A 24038-nucleotide genomic window follows, 5' to 3' on the forward strand; every position below is an offset into this window, starting at 1 on the left:
GCCGCGTCATGTTAAACACATTCGTCAGCCGCGTGTGCAAAATGATAGAGTTAAGTCTTGCCCTAAGTGTGTTCTTGCTCATCCTCGTGAACGTTGCCCGTTAAGAAACGCGGTTTGTCACTTTTGTCAAAGGAAAGGACACATCCAGACTGTTTGTTTGCGTAAACGCAAGAACAATTCTAGTGCTGCCCAGCCCATGGATATTCATGTTCTTCAAAGCCAGCCCGCCCAGAAGGTCGCGTTTAAAGACTCTTCCACGGTTCGTGTGGGTAATAAACTTGTTCGCAATAAGCCACCCACCCAGCCCTCTGCTATGCGACCCAGGCGTAATTCAAACGCTGTAAAAAGTAATGTACAGACTGCAAGTGAAGCGGGAGTTGTTGTTCCACCCGCCCAACCCACGAGTTGTCGTAAGCAGCGAACACGCGCTAAACGCGCTGATTTTGTGTCTTCCGCCTCCACTGCACCGATCCAGAGACAGAGTAATAAACTATTTGTGAAGCTACGCATCCAGGATAAGACCTTCAATTTTCAGTTAGACACTGGTGCGTCTGTGACTCTCATAAATAGTGCTACGTATGCGGCTATCGGCCGCCCTAAACTTTCAGCGGCAAAACATTCTTTGGCTACTTATAGTGGAGAACAAATTCCTGTGTTAGGTGTATGTAGCGTGCCAGCCACATTCCGTGGCAATACAAAAACAGTTTCATTCACAGTGCTCCGCGCTACAGACAGTGTAAACATTTTCGAATTAGACTGTTTTGACTTGTTTGGCCTGTCTATCCAAGACAATGTGTTGCAAATTAATTCTGTTGTTGTTCCTCAAGACAGCATAACCGATTTGTGTAAAAGATACAGTGACATATTTAAAGACGAACTAGGTTGTGCTGCGAACTTTGCCGCTCATATTACGTTAAAAGATAATGCTCATCCTCGATTTTTTCGTGCTCGTCCAGTGCCTCACGCCCTCCGGGCACCTGTAGCAGATGAACTTCGTCGTTGGCAAAACAACGGTGTTATTCAACCCGTTACAGCGAGCCAGTGGGCTTCTCCCTTAGTTATTATAAAGAAACCGTCTGGCAAGTTACGTTTGTGTGCTGATTTTAAGTCGACAGTTAATCCTCAGACTGTCATCGATTCTTTTCCTTTGCCTAGACCGGACGAGCTGATGGATAAGTTAGGGGAAGCTCGTTTCTTTTCCAAAATTGATCTCCGTGAAGCATATTTGCAATTGCCCCTCGACGAGCAATCACAACAGTATTTTGTCATAAACACGTCGTTGGGGTTGTTCCGTTTTCTGCGTTTGCCTTTTGGTTGTGCGTCAGCTCCAGCTGTTTTTCAGCGTTTTTTGTCACAACTTCTGGCTAATGTGCCATCGTGTTGCAACTATTTAGACGATATTGTTGTGTCCGGTCGGACGCCTGCGGAACATTTCCGTAATTTGGAGTGTTTGTTTACAGTGTTGTCTCAGGCAGGCCTACGTTGCAACATCGATAAATGTTCATTTTTTCTTACGGAGCTGGAGTATCTGGGACATGTTATTAATGCTCAAGGCATTCATCCCTCCCAGTCACATTTAGCAGCTATTCGTGATTTGCCCGCCCCTCGCAATCTGCAGGAATTGCAAGCAGTTCTTGGCAAATTGACATATTATATTAGGTTTATACCTAATGCATCACAGATTGCTGCACCGTTGCATCGTCTCCGCCGTAAGAATGTTCCGTTTGTGTGGTCAGCTGATTGCCAATCAGCCTTTCAGCAGCTAAAGAGGCTTTATTGAATGATCGTTGTCTGGTCCATTACGACCCTAACAAGCCTCTGGTGTTAGCTTGTGATGCCTCTTCTTTCGGCCTCGGTGCTGTGTTGTCTCACCGAGGCGGTAACACCGAACGTCCTATTGCGTTCGCATCTAAATTGCTAAACAAAGCTCAGTGTAATTATAGCCAATTGGACAAGGAAGCGTTGGCTATTGTGTTCGGTGTCACAAAATTCCATCACTACCTCTATGGTAGACCATTCTATTTAGTAACAGATCACAAGCCCCTGACGTCACTGTTTCATCCGTCTAAACCAGTTCCTCAGCGGACAGCTCAGAGACTACAACGTTGGGCTCTTTTGTTATCACAATACCAGTATGAGATACTGTATCGCCCTACAGCTCAGCATGCAAACGCTGACGCGCTTTCTAGATTGCCGATTGCTGCGGATGATGTCTTCGATTCCTCTGACGACTTTTGCCATCAGATTGACGCCGATGAGCATCAATCCCTCCGGGATTTTCCGATTGATTATCGTCAGGTGGCACGTGAGACAGCTACGGATCCTCATCTGAGCTTACTATTACGTTTTGTTCAACGTGGTTGGCCGTCCAAGGCAAAGGACATATCGGATCCTGTGGTTCGTCGCTATTATCCGCAACGTCATCTGTTGTCTGTTTCGCACGGAGTATTGCTGTTACGCACCGAGAATGACCAGCTTCGTGTAGTGGTTCCCCAAGTGCTCCAATCCAAGGTCCTCGACTTGTTGCATCAAGGTCATTGGGGAGTGGTCCGCACCAAGCAGCTTGCCCGCCGTCATTGTACATGGATCGGCATTGATAAGCAGACTACGCAGATGTCTACAGATTGTTCGACGTGTGCCGACCACCAAGCTGCTCCGGTCCCTGGCAGCGAGTACATATTGATTTCGCTGGTCCATATTGGAATTCTCGTTGGCTCATCGTGATAGATGCATTTAGTAATTTTCCGTTTGTTGTGCCCATGCAGTCTACAACGTCTGCACAAACTATACAGGCGTTGAATTCAATTTTTTGTATTGAGGGTCTTCCAGAAGTTTTAGTGTCTGACAATGGTCCACAATTTACCTCTGCTGAATTTGAAAGTTTTTGTTCTGCCAATGGCATTCGCCATGTTCTTACTCCGCCGTTCCACCCTCAATCGAATGGTGCAGCGGAACGTTTTGTACGCACATTCAAGGATCATATGGACCGCCTTCGTGCTACGCACTCTCGTCAGCAGGCCCTCATCACGTTCCTGTCGTCGTACCGGACCACGCCACGCGACGGCCCTTCGCCTGCGGAGCTTCTCCACGGCCGTCGTCATCGCACCCTACTGCGGTTGTTGCACCCCCCGGATCGACCCGCCGCTTCTGAGCATCGCACGCGTTTTCAGCGCAATGACGCCGTTTTTTTCAGAGTTTATCACGGTCGCCGTCGTTGGGAACGTGGTACCGTGATAAGTGTCCAGGGTCGCGGTTTTTATACTGTTCAAGGTGCTACTGGGGTGCACAGGAGGCATCAGAACCAGTTACGCCGCGCTGGCCGCCCGGATTCTGCCGCTCGTTCTTTGTCCACAGATTTGGTCCGCGGCGGGTTCCAGCCGCGCCTTCCGACTTCGCTGCCGCCCCCAGGGCAGCAGCAGCAGCCGTCGCCGCTACCACGCCGACAGCCCGTCCCGTTGATGCCTCCCGCGCAGCTTCATCCGGGAGGGCCCCAGGTGGTCGCTCCGGCGCCTGCGGTCCCTCTTCAGTCGCCTCCGCCTTCGGAGCTGATGGACGTCGACCCCTCAGCCGGGCCGCCTTCCCAAGCGGTGGCTGTGCAGCCTGTCCTGCAGCCGCTTTCCTTGGGCACCCCCAAGGAGTCTGACACCGCAGCGCCTTGTCCGGCGCCCACTCAGCAGCCGTCAACGCAGCGTCAGGAGACGCTGCCTCTCTTCGTGGGTCCCGCCGCCCCGTCGCGTCCAGTACAAGAAGCTGCGCCCGTGGTCACAGGCGTGCACCCTGACCTCGGTTTTCAGTCGGTGTTTCCCGAGGCCCCGCGCAGCCAATGCTGGGGTGCGGACCGGGGACTGCCACCGACAACAGTCTCCGCCCCGGTCTCTTCTGCTACGCCTGCGGCCAGACCCCTCCCCCGCCGTCGACGCTCGCCACGTCATTATTCAACGACGGTGCGGCGATTTGGGGGGGAGGAGTGTTATATCCTAGCCAGTAATGCCACCCGAGCCCGCTGCCAAAAGGTTGGCAGCATCAAAGTCCGGACGCCGTCCGCATAAGCAGCGCCAGCGAGACAGGAAATCGCCGCAAGTCCGCGCGCGCCACCGCTGGCTTCTGGGTTCTTAAGCGCTGGATTCGCGAGCGCTAGGACAGTTCTGTATTCGCCGCTCAGTTGTATACTCGCCACCGAATTGTGTACTTGCTAGTCAGTTGTGTGTTCATCGCAGCAGAGTTGTTGTTTGTCGTCAGCCGACGTTGACCTAGCCGCTCCGACTCGAACTAGACAGATTTCTGTAGACACGGAGTTCACTACTGTGTTTCTGTATCTTCGTTAATAAAGGTAAGTACCGACTTCATTTAATCAGAGTGTTTGGGTTTTCATCTTTCTGTTCACTGTTCCAGCGGACCGGTCGGCCCGCTATTAAAAGTGTGGCGGTGACTTCGTAAGCCGTTTCTACAGCGAATTGTTTGTCGCTACGAACGCCGCCACAAAAATTAATACGCTCGTAACGCGAGCAGGACGAGTATGTGAGCCGCAGCACCTCAGACGCGAAATGCAACACCTGGAAAGTGTTCTGAGGAGCAATGGGTACTCCACAAATTATATTAGAAGTGTAAGAGAGCCAAACACTCGGCGAAGTAAGGAGTCAGAAAAAGAAATGTCGAGTACGGCCTTTCTGGCATACATTCCCGGAGTGACGGACAGAATCGGCCGTATATTGCGCAAACATGGCATAAAGACAATTTGCAAGCTGACAAGGAAGATCAAAGAGTGTCTTAGATCGGCAAAGGAGAAAAGGGACCTACTTGCTATGTCAGGAATGTACCGTATACCACGCACATGCGGAAAAGTTTATGCCGGAATGTCTGGACGATCAATCAACACCAGGATCAAAGAACATATGCGACATTGCAGGTTGGGGCAGGTGGAGAAATCGGCGGTGGCAGAGCACGCACTGAGTGAGACCGACCACGTAATAAAATTCGCCGACACGGAAGTTCTGGCTATAGAGAAGCACTATCACACGCGCTTGTTCAGAGAAGCTGTAGAAATACTAAAACACGCGAACAGTTTCAACAAGAAAGAGGAAAGCCTTAAGGTAGACGGATCCTGGCTTCCCGTACTGCAGCTAACGACCGTCACAGGTAGCAAGAGGAGAACCGCAAAGGAAATGACCGCGGAGAAGCCCTCGAACGTTGGCGCGCCAGGTACATATAGTCTGCGGCCGCGAGCTCGGCTCCAGTTCACCACCGGCAATGGAGGGTGAAGCTTTGACAATGCCAGCCACTCGTGCTGGCGAAACGTCAGTAAAATCGTTAGATGAACGTCGGCCGAAGAACCCGAGACAGAAGCCAATAGGCAGTTTGTCAACAAGTGGCCACGAAAGCCTTAACAAAACTGGTACACCTGTCTAATAAGGGCCCCACGAGCACGCAGAAGTGCCGCATCACGACGTGGCATGAACTCGACTAGTGACTGAAGTAGTGCTGGAGGGAATTGACACCACGAATCCAGCAGGGCTGTCCATAAATCCGTAAGAATACGTGGGGGTGGTGACCTCATCTGAACAGCACGTTGCAAGGCATCCCACATATTCTCAATAATGTTCATGTCTGGGGAGTTTGGTGGGCAGCGGAAGTGTTTAAACTCCAAAGAGTGTTCCTGGAGCCACTCTGTAGCAATTCTGAACGTGTGGGGTGTCGCATTGTCCTGCTGGAATTGCCCAAGTCGTCGGAATTCACAGTGGACGTGAATGGATGCAGATGGTCAGACATGATGCTTACGTGCGTGTCACCTGTCAGAATCGTATCTAGACGTAACAGGGGTCCATATCACTCGAACTGCACACGCCCCACACCATTACAAAGCCGCCTCCAGCTTGAACAGTCCCCTGCTGACATTCAGGGTTAATGGATTTATGAGGTTGTCTCCATACCTGTACACGTCCACCCCCTCGATACAATTTGAAACTCGTCCGACCAGGCAACATGTTTCCAGTCAACAGCCCAATGTTGGTGTTGATGGGCCCAGGCGAGGCGTAAAGCTTTGTTTCGTGCCGTCATCAAGGATATGCGAGTGGGTCTTCGGCTCCGAAAGCTCATATCGATGATGTTCCGTTGAATGGTGTAGTAACCAAAACCAACTGCGGGAACGCGTTGGGCTGCGGGTCGGAGCCGCTAGGCGGGGAAGCCGCAGGAGGTGGAGCACGCACCACCGGGTAAACACAGGACGAGTCGGGCGACAGACCAACGACAACCGACAACTACCGACTATGACCGACACAACAAGGAACAGATAAACGACGGAGGCTTGTGGAAACAACAACACCAAACACAGTAAATCCACTCGGAACCAGAGCCAGGCAAATGTCAACAACGAACAGCGACCAGAACGCAGTACTTTCAAATGGTTCAAATGGCTCTGGCACTATGCGACTTAACTTCTAAGGTCATCAGTCTCCTAGAACTTAGAACTACTTAAACCTAACTAACCTAAGGACATCACACACATCCATGCCCGAGGCAGGACTCGAACCTGCGACCGCAGCAGTCGCGCGGTTCCAGACTGTAGCGCCTTTAACCGCTTGGCCACTCCGGCCGGCAGAACGCAGTACTGCCGAGATAGAGACGCAATCCAGAGCGAGTATCAGACTGACTGGACTAGGGTTTTTTTTACATTATTGTCATTTTAAAACCTGTACAACAGGCAGGCTGTCAGCAGCACTCTACGCTGCTCTTCAGCCATAGAATACAGAATGAGAAAAAACAGTAAGAATACACATAAGTTACAGAACGGTGGGCAATAAAACAGTAGACACATAAAGACAAACACGGAGCCGTTCACACTCGACGATAATCCACACTGCAAACTGTTGACGCGACGCACAAACACTGAAGATGGCGATGGGACAGGTGAACGATGGAGTACGACGGTGAACACTGAACACTAAACACGACGGCACACGCGAGACACTGATGGCGATGAACTCCGGCGCGCGAAAGTCCACGTAGCGTGTGCGAGTCCAGGGACCTGCCAAGAGAGGAGGAGGGAGGGGGGGGGTGGGAGAGGGAGAGGGGAGAGCAGAGATGCCATGGGCAGAGGAGATAGGGGGAAGGGAGGAAGGGGGAGGGGAAGCCTGGGGGAAGAAGGATGGGGGAAGGGGGATGGGGGCAAAAGGAGAGAGAAGGGAGAGAGGGTGCCTAAAGGAAAGGACACAGGAGGTGGGGGGGCAGGATCAAAGTTGATAGGAGGGGTAGATGGAGGGGAGGAGGACATCATCAGGGAGGGGGAGCTGGCGGAAGCCACCTTGGGAGAGGGTAAGGAGGGTGGAGAGATGGAGACCGGGTGGGACATGGGAATACGGGCTCGGCAGTGGGCGGGGGCGTGAGAGGATGGGCGAGACAAGTGGGTGAGGAGGATCTAGTTTGCGAGAGGTGTACAGGATCCGTATCCTTTCAAGGAAAAGGAGAAGGTGGGGGAACGGAATGAGATCGTACAGGATCCACGTGGGGGAGGGGAGATGGATGCGATAGGCGAGGCGGAGAGCATGGTGTTAAAGTATTTGAAGGGATTTATGAAAGGTAGGGGGGCGGAGATCCAGGCCGGATGGGCGTAACAAAGGATAGGGCGGATGAGGGATTTATAGGTGTGGAGGATGGTGGAGGGGTCCAGACCCCACGTACGGCCGTAAAGGAGCTCGAGGAGACGGAGTTGGGAGCGTGCCTCGGCTCGGATTGTCCGGAGATGGGGAGTCCAGGAGAGGCGACGGTCGAGGGTGACGCCAAGGTACTTAAGGGTGGGAGTGAGGGTGATAGGACGTCCATAGATGGTGAGATAGAAATCAAGGAGGCGGAAGGAAGGGGTGGTTTTGCCTACAATGATCGCCTGGGTTTTGGAGGGACTGACCTTGAGCAACCACTGGTTGCACCAAGTGGTGAACCAGTCAAGATGGGATTGGAGAAGGTGTTGGGAGTGCTGCATGGTGGGGGCAAGGGCAAGGAAGGCGGGGTCATCGGCAAACTGGAGAAGGTGGACGGGGGGTGACGGCGGCGGCATGTCCGCCGTGAACAAAAGGTACAGAAGGGGGGAGAGGACGGAGCCTTGGGGCACACCAGCGGAGGGGAAAAAGGTGTAGGAATCTGTGTTACGGATGGTGACGTAGGAAGGACGGTGGGAGAGAAAGGAGCCGATCAGACGGACGTAGTTAATGGGAAGGGCGAAGGTTTGGAGCTTGAAGAGGAGACCAGAATGCCATACGCGGTCATAAGCTCGTTCAAGGTCCAGGGAGAGGAAGATTGCGGAGCGACGGGAATTAAGCTGGTCGGAAAGGAGATGAGTGAGGTGAAGGAGAAGGTCGTCGGAAGAGAAGGACGGCCGAAAGCCACACTGGGTAACGGGAAGGAGGCGGTGCTGGCGGAGATGCTGGTGGATGCGGCAGGTGAGGATAGATTCCAGGACCTTGCTGAAGACCGAGGTAAGGCTGATGGGACGGTAGGAGGAGACGGCGGACGGCGGTTTGCCAGGTTTAAGGAACATCAGGATACGGGAGGTTTTCCACAGGTCGGGGTAGTAACTGGTGGACAGGACTACATTGTAGAGCCTGGCCAGAGGGGAGAGGAAAGAGACAGGAGCTTCACGAAGGTGACGGTAGGTGACACGATCGTGACCAGGAGCGGTGTTGCGTTTAGTGCGGAGTGTAGCAATGAGATCCTGTGTAGTGATAGGGGCACTGAGTTCCGTGTGTGCAATGTTGTCCAAGTACTGGAAACCAGGTGCGAGGGGAGGGACAGAGGCGTCAGTTCGATCGCGGACATCCGGGAAGAGGTAGTAATCGAACTGGGGATCATCGGGGATGGAAAACACATCGGAGAGGTAGGAGGCAAAGTGATTGGCCTTACTAGGGGTGTCAGGGAAGGGGTGATCGTCATGGAGAAGAGGATAGTAGGAGGAGGGTTTAGTTCCGGTAAGGCGACGGAAGGCTGACCAGAACTTGGACGAGTTGATAGGTAGGGTGGACTAGGGCAGAGCGGGTCCCTATATGCGAAACCGTAGGGAGCGGCTGTTGGCCGCGGTCTGCACGTGGTGTAGCGGTGGCGCCCTCGCTGCGCGGAATAGCCGCCGCGGACGCGGAGCCCTCTACGGGCTGGCAAAGTCCATTTGTTCCGGCGCGTGTTCGACTTCCGCTCCGGGAGGTACCAGAAATGGTTCGCACGCTGATACTTTTTGATGTCCCAGTATTGAAATCTGTAGCAATTTGCGGAAGGGTTGCAGTTCTGTCACGTTGAAGGAATCTCTTCAGTCGTCATTGGCCCCGTTCTTGTGGGATATTTTTCCGGCCGCAAGGCCGGCCGGTGTGGCCGAGCGGTTCTAGGCACTTCAGTCTGGAAACGCGCGACCGCTACGTCGCAGGTTCGACTCCTGCCTCGGGCATGGATGTGTGTGTTGTCCTTAGGTTAGTTAGGTTTAAGTAGTTCTAAGTTCTAGGGGACTGATGACCTCAGATGTTAAGTCCCATAGTGCTCAGAGCCTTTAAATTAGCCTTTAGCCTTTCCGGCCGCAGCGAAGTCGGAGATTTGATGTTTTAGCGGATTCCTGATATTCACGGTATACTCGTGAAACGGTCGTACGGAAAAGTTTCCACTTCATCGCTGCCTCGGAGGTGCTGTGTCCCATCGCTTATGCGCCGACTATAACACAACGATTAAACTCTTCATAACCTGCCATTGTAGGCGCTGCCGACCGCAGCGCCGTATTCTGCCTGTTTACAGACCTCTGTATTTGAATACACATGCATATACCAGTTTCTTTGCCAATCGAGTGTATCTTTTGGAATGTGACTTGTGCGAACAGCTATTGCAAATGTAAGTGCATGTAAAAGCAAGGAAAACAAAATAATACTCTGTTTCTGATCGATGTGATGATGTTTTGTAATTGTATTTGGTTTTCATATGAGAGCACTGTCGAGTCCTTTTACCGATAAGTTAAAATATTCTTTCGAGCTCGATTACAACCAGCGACGTGTGGATATCATCTTATATAATTCGAAGGTTTATCGCTCTAACAACTGAGCTACTGAAAACTATACGTGAAGTGGGTAAAACAACAATTTTCATTAAGAGTTTAATTTCTTTGAATGACGCTATCCTTCCTCGTAACAGTGGGAAATCATATTCCGGAGGTAAAGCAATGTTACCTTCAGAGTGTGAGACTTTTTAATTAAGTTAGTGAACTTGCGCCTCGACGTGGTGACTTTTTGCCGGCACAGTGCAACTACATCTTCTCGTTCTCTGGAACACTAAAAAACAACTTTTCAGCTGTTTTTACAGATGTATTGGTACAGTCTAGCACTGCACACCATTTGTAACCCATTCTCTGAAACGCAAATTCCAAAACAAGACGTCACAGGCATCACATGACTCAAATAGAGCGTTATAGCGGAATTTGAAAATACTCGAGTTTCGTTTCCGTTTTTATAAAGAAATATTCAAATTAAAGAGGAACAAAAACAGGTTATGAACATAAAATCACATAATTAATCATTTGAGACGATTTCCAGAAAACAGTCAAATACTCTATTTGTGAGCAGTGTGGGACTCAAACTTGGACATATGGAGGTTTGGATCGATCCTGGAGATGTACTCTAACAGCCGAAGTAGTTACGGCGACAGTTCGCCATAAACGGGAAATCCGCTTTCGAGTCCTGGTCCGGCTCAGCTTATTGCAGATTAAAAAACAACCCTTTGTATTACAATTATCTATATTTCCTGACAAAAAATTGCTGAATAATTGTCCAATTCTGCACCTTTTTATGGCCACACGATCTAATATAAATACAGCGAAATGACTGACATCATCTACGTACCAAACACTAGAAGACACTAAAGATGAGTAGAGGAGACAATAAAGTAATGTATGAGTACAATATTAGTGATGTGCTGCATGACACAGTCACGTTGTGACTGTGTAACGATGCAATACGAAATAAAACGATTACGTAAGGTCGATTGTAGGGAAGGCGAATTGTCGATTTGGGTTTATTTGGAAATTTGTGGTAAGATGCTATTAGACCAAGCTGCTGAGGTCATCAGTCCCTGAACTTACACACTTCTTAACACAATTTAAACTAACTTACGCTAAGGACAACACACAAACCTATGCCAGAGGGAGGACTCTAACCTCTGTCTGGGGCAGTCACGCGAACCGTGAAAAGGCGCCCTAGACCACCCGGCTACTCCGCGCGGCTTGGGTTTATTGGGAGAATTCTTGGGAAATACAGGTCGTCTATCAAGGACACCGCGTACAGAACTGCGCGACCCATTCTTGAGTAGTAGCCGAGTGTTTGGAATCCCCACAATTTCAAATTAAAGAAAGACATCGAAGCAATACAGAGGTGTGTGCTAGTTTTGTTACCGGTACGTTCGATCAGCACTCGAGTATTTCGGACGTATTCCGTAAACTCAAACGGGAATTCTTGGAGGGAAGAAGTAGTTCTTTTCGCGAAAAACTATTCAGAACTTTGTTGAAAAGTCGGCACCTATGTATGCAGATGGTTGCTGATTTTTTCAACAAATATACCTGCAGTTGCTGAAGATGGATAATATATATATATATATATATATATATATATATATATATATATATATATATCCAATAAAGAACGTCTAGAGAAGCTGCATTTGCCGCTGACTGCAGAATGATTCTACTGCCGCCAACATTCGTTTTGCGTAAGGACCACGAGGACAAGATAAGAGAACCAAGTACTCGTACGGAGGCATGTATATAGAGTCGTTTCTCCCTCGCTCCATTTGCGATGGAAAAGGAAAGGTAATGGCTAGCAGCCACACAAGGTACCTTCCACCATTGTGGTTTACAGGCTACGTATGTAGATATAGACGCAGAAACCTGTGCAGTCGTCTTTAAACGTCGTGGTGTTGAAATCTCTGTACGACCACTGTGATTTATGTTTTCCAAGGTTGCCATTCACGATTTTAACGAATGATGGAACTGGTTGTTTTTTCGAATTCCTCACAAACGATCTCATCTCATGGAGGAGGGTTCCACCTTCAATAATTTCGACAATGTCTGAAAATTAAACTAGAACCTTTCTTCTCACTGACGAAGAGATTGCACATATAGAAATAGAATGTGACAAATGCTAACATTCAAGAACAGTTACATTGCACAATATTTTAAAAATTAAGGGCTGTATTTTCTCTTCGAGTAGTTTCATGACTAGGTCCCTTGTCAAATATAATTGCCATTTCATTACTCTTTGTAAAAGGGAACTATAAAGTTTAAGAATATCTCTAATCCTGCATTGGGTAAGTATCTAATTGGATTTAATGTTAAAATTTGTGGCTTTTATTGTAATTATTCAATCAGATTAACACACTTCGTTTACTCTTTATCTGGTTTAATTGTTGTTGTTGTTGTCTTCAGTCCAAAGACTGGCTTGATGCAGCTTTCCACGCTACTCTATCCTGTAGAAGCCTCTTCATCTCCGAGCAACTACTGCAACCTATATCCTTCTGAATCTGCTTACTGAATTCATCTCTTGGCCTCCCTCTACTGATTTTAGCCCCGACGCTTCCCTCCAGTACTAAATTGGTGATCCAGTGATGCCTCAGAATGTGTCCTACCAACAGATCCCTTCTTCGAGTCAGGTTGTGTGACAAATTTCTCTTCTCCCCAATTCTGTTCAGTACCTCCTCATTAGTTACGTGATCTCCCCGTCTAATCTTGAGCATCATTCTGTAGCACCACATTTCAAAGGCTTCGATTCTCTTCTTATCTAAACTGTTTATCGTCCACGATTCACTTCCACACATGGCTACACTCCATAGAAATACTTTCAGAAACGACTTCCTGACACTTAAATCTGTACTCGATGTTAACAAATTTCTCTTCTTCAGAAACGGTTTCCTTGTCATCGCCAATCTACACTTTATATCCTATCTACTTTGACCATCGTCAATTATTTTACTGCCCAAATAGCAAAACTCATCGACTAAATTAAGTGTCTCATTTCCTAATGTAATTCCCTCAGCATCACCTGATTTAATCCGACTACATTCCATTATCCTCGTTTTGCTTTTGTTGATATTCATCTTATATCCTGTTTTCAAGACACTGTCCATTTCCTTCAACTACTCTTCCAAGTCGTTTGATGTCTCTGACAGATTTACAATGCCATGGCGAACCTCAGTTTTTATTTCTTCTCCATGGATTTTAATTCCTCCTCCGAAATTTTCTTTTGTTTCCTTTGCTGCTTGCTCAATATACAGATTGAATAATGCCGGCGATAGGCTACAACCATGTCTCACATTCCCTTCTCAACCACTGCTTCCTTTTCGTGCCCTTCTACTCTTACAACTGCCACCTAGTTTCTGTAAAATTGTAAATAACCTTTCGCTCCCTGTATTATACCCCTGTCAGCTTTAGAATTTGAAAGAGCATTCCGGTCAACATTGTCAAAAGCTTTCCCTAAGTATACAAATGCTATGAACGTAGATTTGCCTTTCGTTAACCTATCGTTGATGAGAAGATGTGGGGTCAGAATTGGCTCACGTGTTCTTACATTTCTCCTGAATCCAAACTGATCTTCCCCGAGGTCAGTTTCTACCAGTTCTTTCATTCGTCTGTAAAGAATTCGCATTTTGCTACCGTGACTTATTAAACTGATAGTTCGGTAATTTTCTCATCTGTCAGCACCTGCTTCTTTGGAATTGGAATTATTGCATTCTTTTTGAAGTCTGAGGGTATTTCGCCTGTCTCATATATCTTATTCACCAGATGGTAGAGTTTTGTCGTGGCTGGCTCTCCCAAGGCTGTCAGTAGCTCTAAGGGAATATTGTCTACTCCCGGGGCCTTGTTTCGACATAGGTCTTTCAGTGCTATGTCAGATTCTTCATGCAGTAGCATATCCCTCTTCTCATCGTCATCTACGTCCTCTTCCATTTCCATAATACTGCCCTCAAGTACATGTCCTTTGTTTAAACCCTTTATATACTGTGAGACCTTAACTTTTCCCGGCGAATTGAATGTTCAAATAATTTACGGGTTTGCTGCCGGGTGAAGTCGTCGACCACCGCCGATATTTCGGCAGGAGCACACCCTGCCATTCTCAAGGCACAACTGCAAGGAGGAAGCAATGTGCAAGGGAATTCAATACCTTCTCTCACAGAAGAGAAACAAGGAAGATACCACACACAAAACAAGTAACCGCAAAGTCTACACACAACCAAAGATAACCAACATCAGAAATATCGATAGTGACTATTAATCAACAGGTGAGGTACCCCTAATTCTGTCCCTCTGGTTTTTGATAAGAGACAGAGCCGGATTCCAAGCAGTATTTAGACAGGATCCACCACCTCTGTTTATAAGGTTGCTTGATAGTTTGATTTCAACAGCTTCCTTAATGACACTATCCCAATAGCTGGACGTACAAGCCAGAATCTCGGTGTTGTTGTATTCCATAGGATGACCGGTGTCAAGGCCCTGTTCTACAATAGCGGATTTGCTCGGCTGTTGTAAGCGTGTGTGACGCTTATGTTCAATACACTGGTCTTCCACAGTCCTGATTTTCTGACAAATATATGACATGCCACAACTGCAAGGAATACGATAGGCACCAGCCTTGTGCAAACCAAGATTATCTTTTACGGACGCCAACAGGGCCTTAATATTAGAAGGTGGTCGAAAAACACGTTTCACATCATATTTCCGCAAAATACGGCCAATCCTGTTGGAAATGTTCAAATGTTCAAATGTGTGTGAAATCGTATGGGACTTAACTGCTAAGGTCATCAGTCCCTAAGATTACACACTACTTAACCTAAATTATCCCAAGGACAAACACACACAACCATACCCGAGGGAGGACTCGAACCTCCGCCGGGACCAGCCGCAGAGTCCATGACTGCAGCGCCCTAGACCGCTCGGCTGCTGGAAATGCTTCCTGCGTAAGGCAAAAAGGCCGTAGACTTAGGTGCCACTTCGTTGCTATCGTCAGTCACCCGTTGCACAGAAGGCTGATAGCGCAACGCACGTTTGATCTCAGTTCATCCCGATCGTCCGCCCCAAGGCCGACGCCATGCACATTGATGCTGCAGCACCTTTCTCTTGCGGACAAGCACTTTCTGCTTAACACGTACAACTGCACCTGTGCAGAGGGCGCATTTCCTGAACACTGGCGTGAAGCCACCGTCATACCCATACCTAAGCCCGGTAAGGACAAAAACCTTCCTTCTAGCTACCGCCCCATCTCTCTCACCAGCTGCATTTTCAAGGTGATGGAACGTATGATTCATGCCCGGCTGGTGTGGTGGCTCGAGTCTCAACATTTACTAACGAATTCACAGTGTGGATTTCGAGCACGGCTTTCTGCCGTTGAACATCTCTTTACTTTGTCCACCCATATTATGGATGGTTTTCTGCGGAAATTCCAGACTGTGCCCGCGTTTTTCGATTTAGAGAAGGCCTAAGACACCTGCTGGAGAACTGTATCCTTCATACTCTTTACACGTGAGGCTTCAGCGTGCCCCTGCTCTGTTTTCTTCGGGCGACCGAGTTTTCAAGGTGCGTGTGGGTTCTGCCTTGTTCGACACCTTTATCCAGGAAAATCGCGTGTCTCAGGGTTCCGTCCTGAGTATCGTCCTCTTTGCTATCGCAATTAACGCTAGGATGACCTGTCTCCCGCCGGTCATCTCCGGCTCTCTTTTTGTAGACGATTTTGCCATCCATTACAGTTCTCCACGGACCTGTCTCACTTAGCGGCGTCTTCAGCGCTGTGTTGGTCGTCTTTACTCCTGGAGCATTTACAGTGGCTTTCACGTTTTCCCTGACAAAACCGCCTGTATGGATTTCTGGCTGCGCAAATCGTTTCTCCCACCGTCTGTACATCTTGGGCCTGTTGTCCTTCCGTTCGTTGAAACTACGAAATCTCTGGGCCTCATGCTCGATAGGAAACTCTCTTGGTCCTCCCATGAGTCTTACCTGGCAGCCCACTGTATGCGGTCCCTCAGTCTCCTACGTGTCCTCAATGGTACTTCCTGGGGTGCCGATCGAACCTCTCTCCTACGTTTGTACCGGTCCCTTGCCCGTTCGAAACTCGAACGGCTACGCCATCCCTCTTACGCCGTCTCAACACTATCCACCATCGTGGCATCCGTTTGGCCACGGGCGCCTTTTACACCAGCCTAGCTGAGAGTCTGTATGCTGAAGCTGCTGAACTACCACCGTCCTACCGTCGTGACTTTCTCCTCAGCAGGTATGCATGCCGTCTGTCTGGCATGCGTGGCCACCCCTCCTATGCCTCCTTCTTTGATGATTCCCTTGATCGTCAGTATAGGGCTCGTCCCTCTTCTCTGTGGTAACAGAGTCCACTTTCGCCACTTACTACGGCGGCTTAGCTTCACACTATCTGCAACGTTCCCGGTGGGTGTGAACCCTTCACCACCTTGGCTTTGTGAAGTGGCCCATGTTAACCTTGGCCTAGATTCGCTTCCTAAGGACACTACTCCATCTCCGATGTATCCTCTCCAGTTTCACGACCTTCACGTGGAGCTTCGCGATAGTACCTTTGTCTACACTGATGGCTCTCGGACTGACAATGGGGTCTGGTGTGCCTTCGTAATTGGCACCCGTGTCTTTCGATATCGGCTTCCGGCACACTATTCAGTATTTACAGCTGAGCTCTTCGCCTTGTCTCAGGCCACGGAGTACATCGGCGACACAGCCTTTCCAATTGTGTCATCTGCTCAGACTCCCTCAGTGCCCTCCAAAGTCTATGTGCGCTGTACACTGCTCATCCCTCAGTGCAACGGGTGCAGGAAAACTGTCACTTGCTCTCTCATCGTGGGGCCATTGTCTTATTTCTGTGGGTCCCTGGTCACGTCGGTCTGCCAGGAACCGAGGCTGCTGGCGTTGCTGCCAAGGCTGCAGTCCTCGCACCTCATCCCGCGAGTCCCTGTATTCCCTCCGATGATCTCTGCGTTACCATCTGTCAGGAGGTGGTGTCCCTTTGGCATCGCCAATGGTCCTCCCTTCACGGGAATAAGGTTCGGCTCATTAAGCCTCTCCCAGCGCCTTGGACGACCTCCTCTCGGCCCTCCTGCGAGGAGGAGATTAATTTAACTCGGCTGCGTATTGGGACTGCCTTTTTAGCCATAATCATTTGTTAAGTGCCGCTACCGCACTACTTTGTACACATTGAACTCAAATTTGAACTGTGCACCACTTGTCCCTTTTTTAACAATTTACGTTCCAGCTTGGGTATCCGTCTGAATTATCAGCCGCTTTAGCGAATGACACGCGGGCTGTCGACGCGTTTTACTTTTTATCCACCGAGGATTATGGCGAAGGCCATTTAATTTTTAGTTTTGGACCTCCATTTCTGCATGGTGCTTTTTTAGCCCTTTTTCCACGTGCTGTCTCCTATCCTGTCCATTGGGACTGGTGTATAGTCGTTTAACTCCTCTCTGTGTTCGTGTTCCATAGTTTTGACTTGGGCGCGTGTGTCCCCAGTGCGCCTTGAAGCAAAACAAAACATAACAATCTTCCGCCTTTGAAATGCATGTCTGAGGTAAAAAGTGTTGATCCACAATAATGCCATAGATGTCGCAAGTAATGTAGCTCACTGACAATTTCATCGGCTTTCTGAGCACACTGAGTTCAAATAGCAGAACTCAGAATAGTATTTGTTGCTGATTATCTGAAGATCATAAAAAATACATCCCTTGTAAACTGTATGCACATCCAAAAAACGTCGTCACATATATACTGTACATTGATGAGACAAAGCATTATGGAGAACTGCTTAACAGTTTGTTTTCCCGTCTTTAGGACGAAATACATCAGTGGTTCTGCGTATCAGGGATCCCACAGTTGGTTGGTAGGTTTGTGAAGGTATGTAGCATTATATATCTACACTCAGGTCATATAATTCACGTAAATAACGGGCCGCTGATTTTCGTGCTCAGTGATGGCGTCCTTTAGCGACCCAGATGGATTCCATAGGATTTACATCAGGCGTATTTGGTAGCCGAGACATCAACGTGAGTTCGCTATAACGCTCCTCAAATCACCGTACCACGGTTGTGGCTCAGATACACGGACAATTACACTGCTGAAAGATGAAATCGCCGTCGGGAGAAGGATGAAGGGATGCAGGTGGTTCGCAGCTATGTATGTTTCTTCGATTACTATCACAAATCCCGAGCAAGCGCACGAGAATGTCTCCCATAGCAGAACACTGCTCACACCAGCCTGCGTACGTTGCGCACAGCACGTTTTGACGGCGTTTGTGGAGACGACCATCGACCTCGTGCAGCAAAAATGTGTGAAGAGCCCAAATGTTTCCATTGATCTACGGTCTAATCCCGATGGTCCCGTGCCCACTGCAATCGTAACTGACGATGTAGTTCGGTGAACATATGAACACGTAGGTGTGGTCTGCTGAGGATCTCCGTGTTCAGCAGTATACGATGAAAGGTGACGCTAGTACGTGCACAGCATTACGGATGCCCCAGATCACTATCTGTCCTACTTTACAGAGCAAACAAACTTCCGAACCCCAACCATTTAGCGCCAACTGGTAGTTCCACTGTCCTTCTACCTCTTTCCGTAGATGCTCACGACAGTAGCACGTGACCATTCGACTAGCTTCGCCGTTTTCGAGATACTCGTTGACAGACTCAGCGTAATAATAATCTTCTCTTTATCAAAGTCGATTATCACAATGTATTTTCCCATTTGCAGCCGATATCTTCGCTAGTGTGATCCATCTTCCGCATCTGTTTTGCTTAAGTGCTTCTTTATCGCGTCATGTGTCCGCAGCGCCGCCAGGAGGCATCCAACGCGGTGGGCAATGGTCATATGTTTTAGCTGATCAGTGCATGTATATTGAGGGAAAAAATCGCAACGCCAAGGAGGAGTTGTGCAACATAAACGAAAGCTGGTAGGCATTTTGCTAAATCTGAAAGATGATGTCCGTTCACTAAGAGGATGCAAATCAGATCTGGTTTAAAAACACGCTGTGAGCGTCGTGAGCGTTAGTTCCCTTGTAAGTAGGCTGTTTAGGTTTTTATATTGGTAACGCCACGTAGCGCTCTGTATGAAAATCACTGGCTGTGCCGTGTGCAGTCTGTGGCTGGTTAGCATTGCTGGAATAGTCGCTATTGTAGTGTTGGGCAGTTGGATGTTAACAGCGCGTAGCGTTGCGCAGTTGGAGGTGAACCGCCAGCAGTGGTGGATGTGGGGAGAGAGATGGCGGAGTTTTGAGGGCGGATGATCTGGACGTCTGTCCATCAGAGACAGTAAATTTGTAAGACTGGATGTCATGAACTAATATATATATATATATATATATATATATATATATATATATATATATATATATATAATGACTTTTGAACACTATTAAGGTAAATACATTGTTTGTTCTCTATCAAAATCTTTCATTTGCTAAGTATGCCTATCAGTAGTTAGTGCCTTCAGTAGTTAGAATCTTTTATTTAGCTGGCAGTATGGGCGCTCGCTGTATTGCAGTAGTTCTAATAACGAAGATTTTTGTGAGGTAAGTGATTCATGAAAGGTATAGGTTATTGTTAGTCAGGGCCATTCTTTTGTAGGGATTATTGGAAGTCAGATTGCGTTGCGCTAAAAATATTGTGTGTCATTTTATTGATGATCAGAATAAGTGAAGAGAGAAATGTCTGAGCACCTTCAGTTTTGCTCAGCTGTTTGAAAATCAAATAATGTAAGAGGTTTATCAGCACAATCATTCATAAATAACGCTCGCCTACGTTCCGCTGTTGTAATCCAGCATGCCCTAGGAATGTCGACATGTTGCCTTGGCCTTTTTGATCTCCAGTCGAGCACATATAGGACATCATCGGACGACAAGTCCAGTGACATTCACTACCAGCTTTACCCGTCCTGTATTGACCGACCAGGTACAACAGGCATGGAACTCCATCCCACAAAGTGACATCCAGAACCTGTACAACACAATGAATGCACATTGCATTCAACATTCTGGAGCATTCATTGGTTATTAATGTACCAACATCGCTTACTCGCATTGCAGGAAGGTGTACAGCTGTGGAGACGCATGCGAAATCATTCTAGCGACGGTAAGGGCAGAAACGGGAAAATCCACTGACATTAGCGACTTTCACGAAGGGCAGACTGTTGTGGCTCGGCGCCTGGGAAAATCGTCTCGAAAATGGCAAAGATGGTCTGCTATGTGTGTGCTACTGTCGCGAGCAGCAACCATAGAAAGTGGCTGAAGAACGGTGAAACCACACGGAGGCGACAAAGTGTTGAACGCCCACGCCGCATTACAGAACGTAGGCGTCGGAGACTTGCCTGCTATGTAAAATGGTATAGGCGGCGACTTTTGGCAGATCTGCTGTTTCGAAGGACACTGTTCACCGCACATTGTTCAAAGAGGGCTCCTGAACGTGTCCTCATGTTGACCCAACGACGTCGTCAATCACTGCCCCTTACAGTTTCCACAACGAAACTCACTCTCGAAATCTGACAGAAACTTCAAAAGGATTCTCGTCGTATGTGAAATACACCGGTGGAAAGACACGATCAACTGCTTCACTGTGCGATAATAATGGCGATGTCACGGATGAAGTGCCATTAAAGCAGAGTTACTAAATACAGTTTTCCAAAATTCCTTCACCACTGACGACGAAGTAAATATTTCAGAATTCGAATCTGGTACAGACGCCAACATGAGAATCTTAGAACAACTAGGTATCCTCGGTGTATCGAAGCAGCTTAAATCACTTAATAATGGCAAAGCCTCCGGCCAGATTGTATACCAGCCAGGTTCCTTTCAGAGTATGTTGATACAATAGCTCAATAATTAGCAATCACATACAACCGTTCGCTCGTAGATAGATCCTTACCCAAAGACTGGAAAGTTGCACAATTCGTACCAATACCCAAGAAAGAAAAGAGGAGTAATCCACTGAATTACAGACCCAAATCGTTAACGCTGTTTTGTAGTAAGATTTTGGAATACACAATGCGTTCGGACATTGAGTTACCTGGAAGAAGGAAGGGAGATTGGATTTAACGTCCCGTCGATATGGAGGTTATTAGAGACGGAACCCAAGTTTGGATTATGTCAAGATGCCCTGGAGCGATTTAAGGAAATCACGGAAAACCTAAATCTGGATGATCGGACGGGGTTTGAACCGTCGTCCTACAGATGCGAGTCCAGTGTGCTAACCACTGTCCCACCTCGCTCGGTAGTTACCTGGAAGAAAACGATTTATTGACAAACGGACAACGCGGATTCAGAAAATATCGTTCTTGGGTAACTCAAACAGCTCTTTATTCTCACGAAGTAATGTATGCTATCGAAAGGGGATGTCAAACTGCTTCGTAATTTTTAGATTTCTAGAAGGCTTTTGACACCGTTTCTCACAAGTGACCTTTAGTCAAATTAAGTGCCTGAGGAGTATCGCATCAATTATGCGACTGGATCAGTGATTTCCTGTCAGAAGGGTCAAAGTACGTAGTAATGGGCGAAAAGTCAACGAGTAAAACAGAGCTCATATCCGGCTTTCCCCAAAGGGACTGTTACCGGCCCTCCTTTGTTCCTGATCTAAGTAAAAGATTTAAGAGACTATCTGAGCAGCCTTCTTAGATTGTTTGCAGATGATGATGTCATTTGCCGTCTTATAAACTCATAATATTATAAAGACAAATTGTAAAATGATTTAGGCACAGTGTCTGTATGGTGCGAAAAGTGGCTATTTACTCTAAATGATGAAACGTGTGAAGTCATCCACATGAGCACTAAAAGGAATCCACTATATTTCAGTTACTGGAAAGCGAAAGAAAGACTACGATTTGTTGACAAAAAATCTACAGGTCTACTAAAGAGACCGCTTACGTTATACTTGTCCGCCCTCTTCTGGAGTACTGCTGTGTGGTGTGGGATCCGCATCAGACAGTATTGACAGAGGACTTCGAAAAAGTCCGAAGAAGGGCAGCTCGTTTTGTATTATCACGAAATGGGCGAGAGAGTGCCGCCTATATGACACGCGAACTGGAGTGGCAACCATTGAAACAGAGACGTTTTTCGTAGGAGCAGAACCTTCTCTTGAAATTTCAGTCACCAATTTTCTGCTCAGAGTGTGAAAATATTTCTTTGGCGCCCGCCTACATAGGAAGGAATGATCGTCATAACAAAATAAGAGAAATCAGAGCTCGGACGGAAAGATTTAAGTGTTCGTTTTTTCGCGTGCGCTGTTAGAGGGGAACGGTAGAGAAATAGCTTGAAGGCGGGTCGATGAACCCTCTGCCAGGCACTTAATTGTGAATTGCAGAGTGATCACGTAGTTGTAGATGTAGATGTACTACTGCAACGGGCACGAGATTATAGAAACTGAACCGTGGGTCAGTGGAAATGTGTTGTATGCTTGGATGAATCACAAATTTGTGACACCAGGTCGATGGTCACGTTCCGATGCGCCATCATCCAAATGTACGGCTGTTCGAAACATGGACCGTGCCACTCACAGGCTAGCGGGGACAGTATTAAGCTGTGGGGGACATTCACCAGCACTTTCTTGGGACCTGTGGTAGTAATCGAAGGCACTTTGACAGGTGTGGATTACGCAAACTTTACTGCGGAGTACCTACATCGTTTTACGCTTGATAGCTTCCCTGAGATGGATGAGATTTCATTTATATGTTCATCTTGGAATTTCTTGAATTTTAGCTGTTGTTCTATAATGTTTATAGTTTCTTCTGTGGGTATGTTTGTGTACATGGATGATATGCCAAAAGATACCAGTTTTGCTGTTGGGGGGATGTTGACATTCCTAATTTTCTCTATTATGTCTCCTGTGTTTTTGAGGCGGTGTATGTGTGTATGTGTGCGGTGTATGTGTATGTCTTATATAGGAATGTGTGCATGTATCTCCCTAGTAAGTAAGATGGGGCTTTGGGCCTGACTGGGATGAGCGGTTTGTGGACCTTTGGAAAGCTTGTTAAGAGTGGAAGATGTACAGGGCTATTACAAATGATTGAAGCGATTTCATAAATTCACTGTAGCTCCATTCATTGACATATGTTCGCGACACACTACAGATACGTAGAAAATATCATAAAGTTTTGTTCGGCTGAAGCCGCACTTCAGGTTTCTGCCGCCAGAGCGCTCGAGAGCGCAGTGAGACAAAATGGCGACAGGAGCCGAGAAAGCGTATGCCGTGCTTGAAATGCACTCACATCAGTCAGTCATAACAGTGCAACGACACTTCAGGACGAAGTTCAACAAAGATCCACCAACTGCTAACTCCATTCGGCGATGGTATGCGCAGTTTAAAGCTTCTGGATGCCTCTGTAAGGGGAAATCAACGGGTCGGCCTGCAGTGAGCGAAGAAACGGTTGAACGCGTGCGGGCAAGTTTCACGCGTAGCCCGCGGAAGTCGACGAATAAAGCAAGCAGGGAGCTAAACGTACCACAGCCGACGGTTTGGAAAATCTTACGGAAAAGGCTAAAGCAGAAGCCTTACCGTTTACAATTGCTACAAGCCCTGACACCCAATGACAAAGTCAAACGCTTTGAATTTTCGGCGCGGTTGCAACAGCTCATGGAAGAGGATGCGTTCAGTGCGAAACTTGTTTTCAGTGATGAAGCAACATTTTTTCTTAATGGTGAAGTGAACAGACACAATGTGCGAATCTGGGCGATAGAGAATCCTCACGCATTCGTGCAGCAAATTCGCAATTTACCAAAAGTTAACGTGTTTTGCGCAATCTCACGGTTTAAAGTTTACGGCCCCTTTTTCTTCTGCGACAAAAACGTTACAGGACGCGTGTATCTGGACATGCTGGAAAATTGGCTCATGCCACAACTGGAGACCGACAGCGCCGACTTCATCATTCAACAGGATGGTGCTCCACCACAGTTCCATCACGATGTTCGGCATTTCTTAAACAGGAGATTGGAAAACCGATGGATCGGTCGTGGTGGAGAACATGATGTGCAATTCGTGTCATGGCCTCCACGCTC

The sequence above is a fragment of the Schistocerca americana genome, chromosome X, assembly GCF_021461395.2.
Source record: "Schistocerca americana isolate TAMUIC-IGC-003095 chromosome X, iqSchAmer2.1, whole genome shotgun sequence".
Classification (NCBI taxonomy): Eukaryota; Metazoa; Arthropoda; class Insecta; order Orthoptera; family Acrididae; genus Schistocerca; species Schistocerca americana.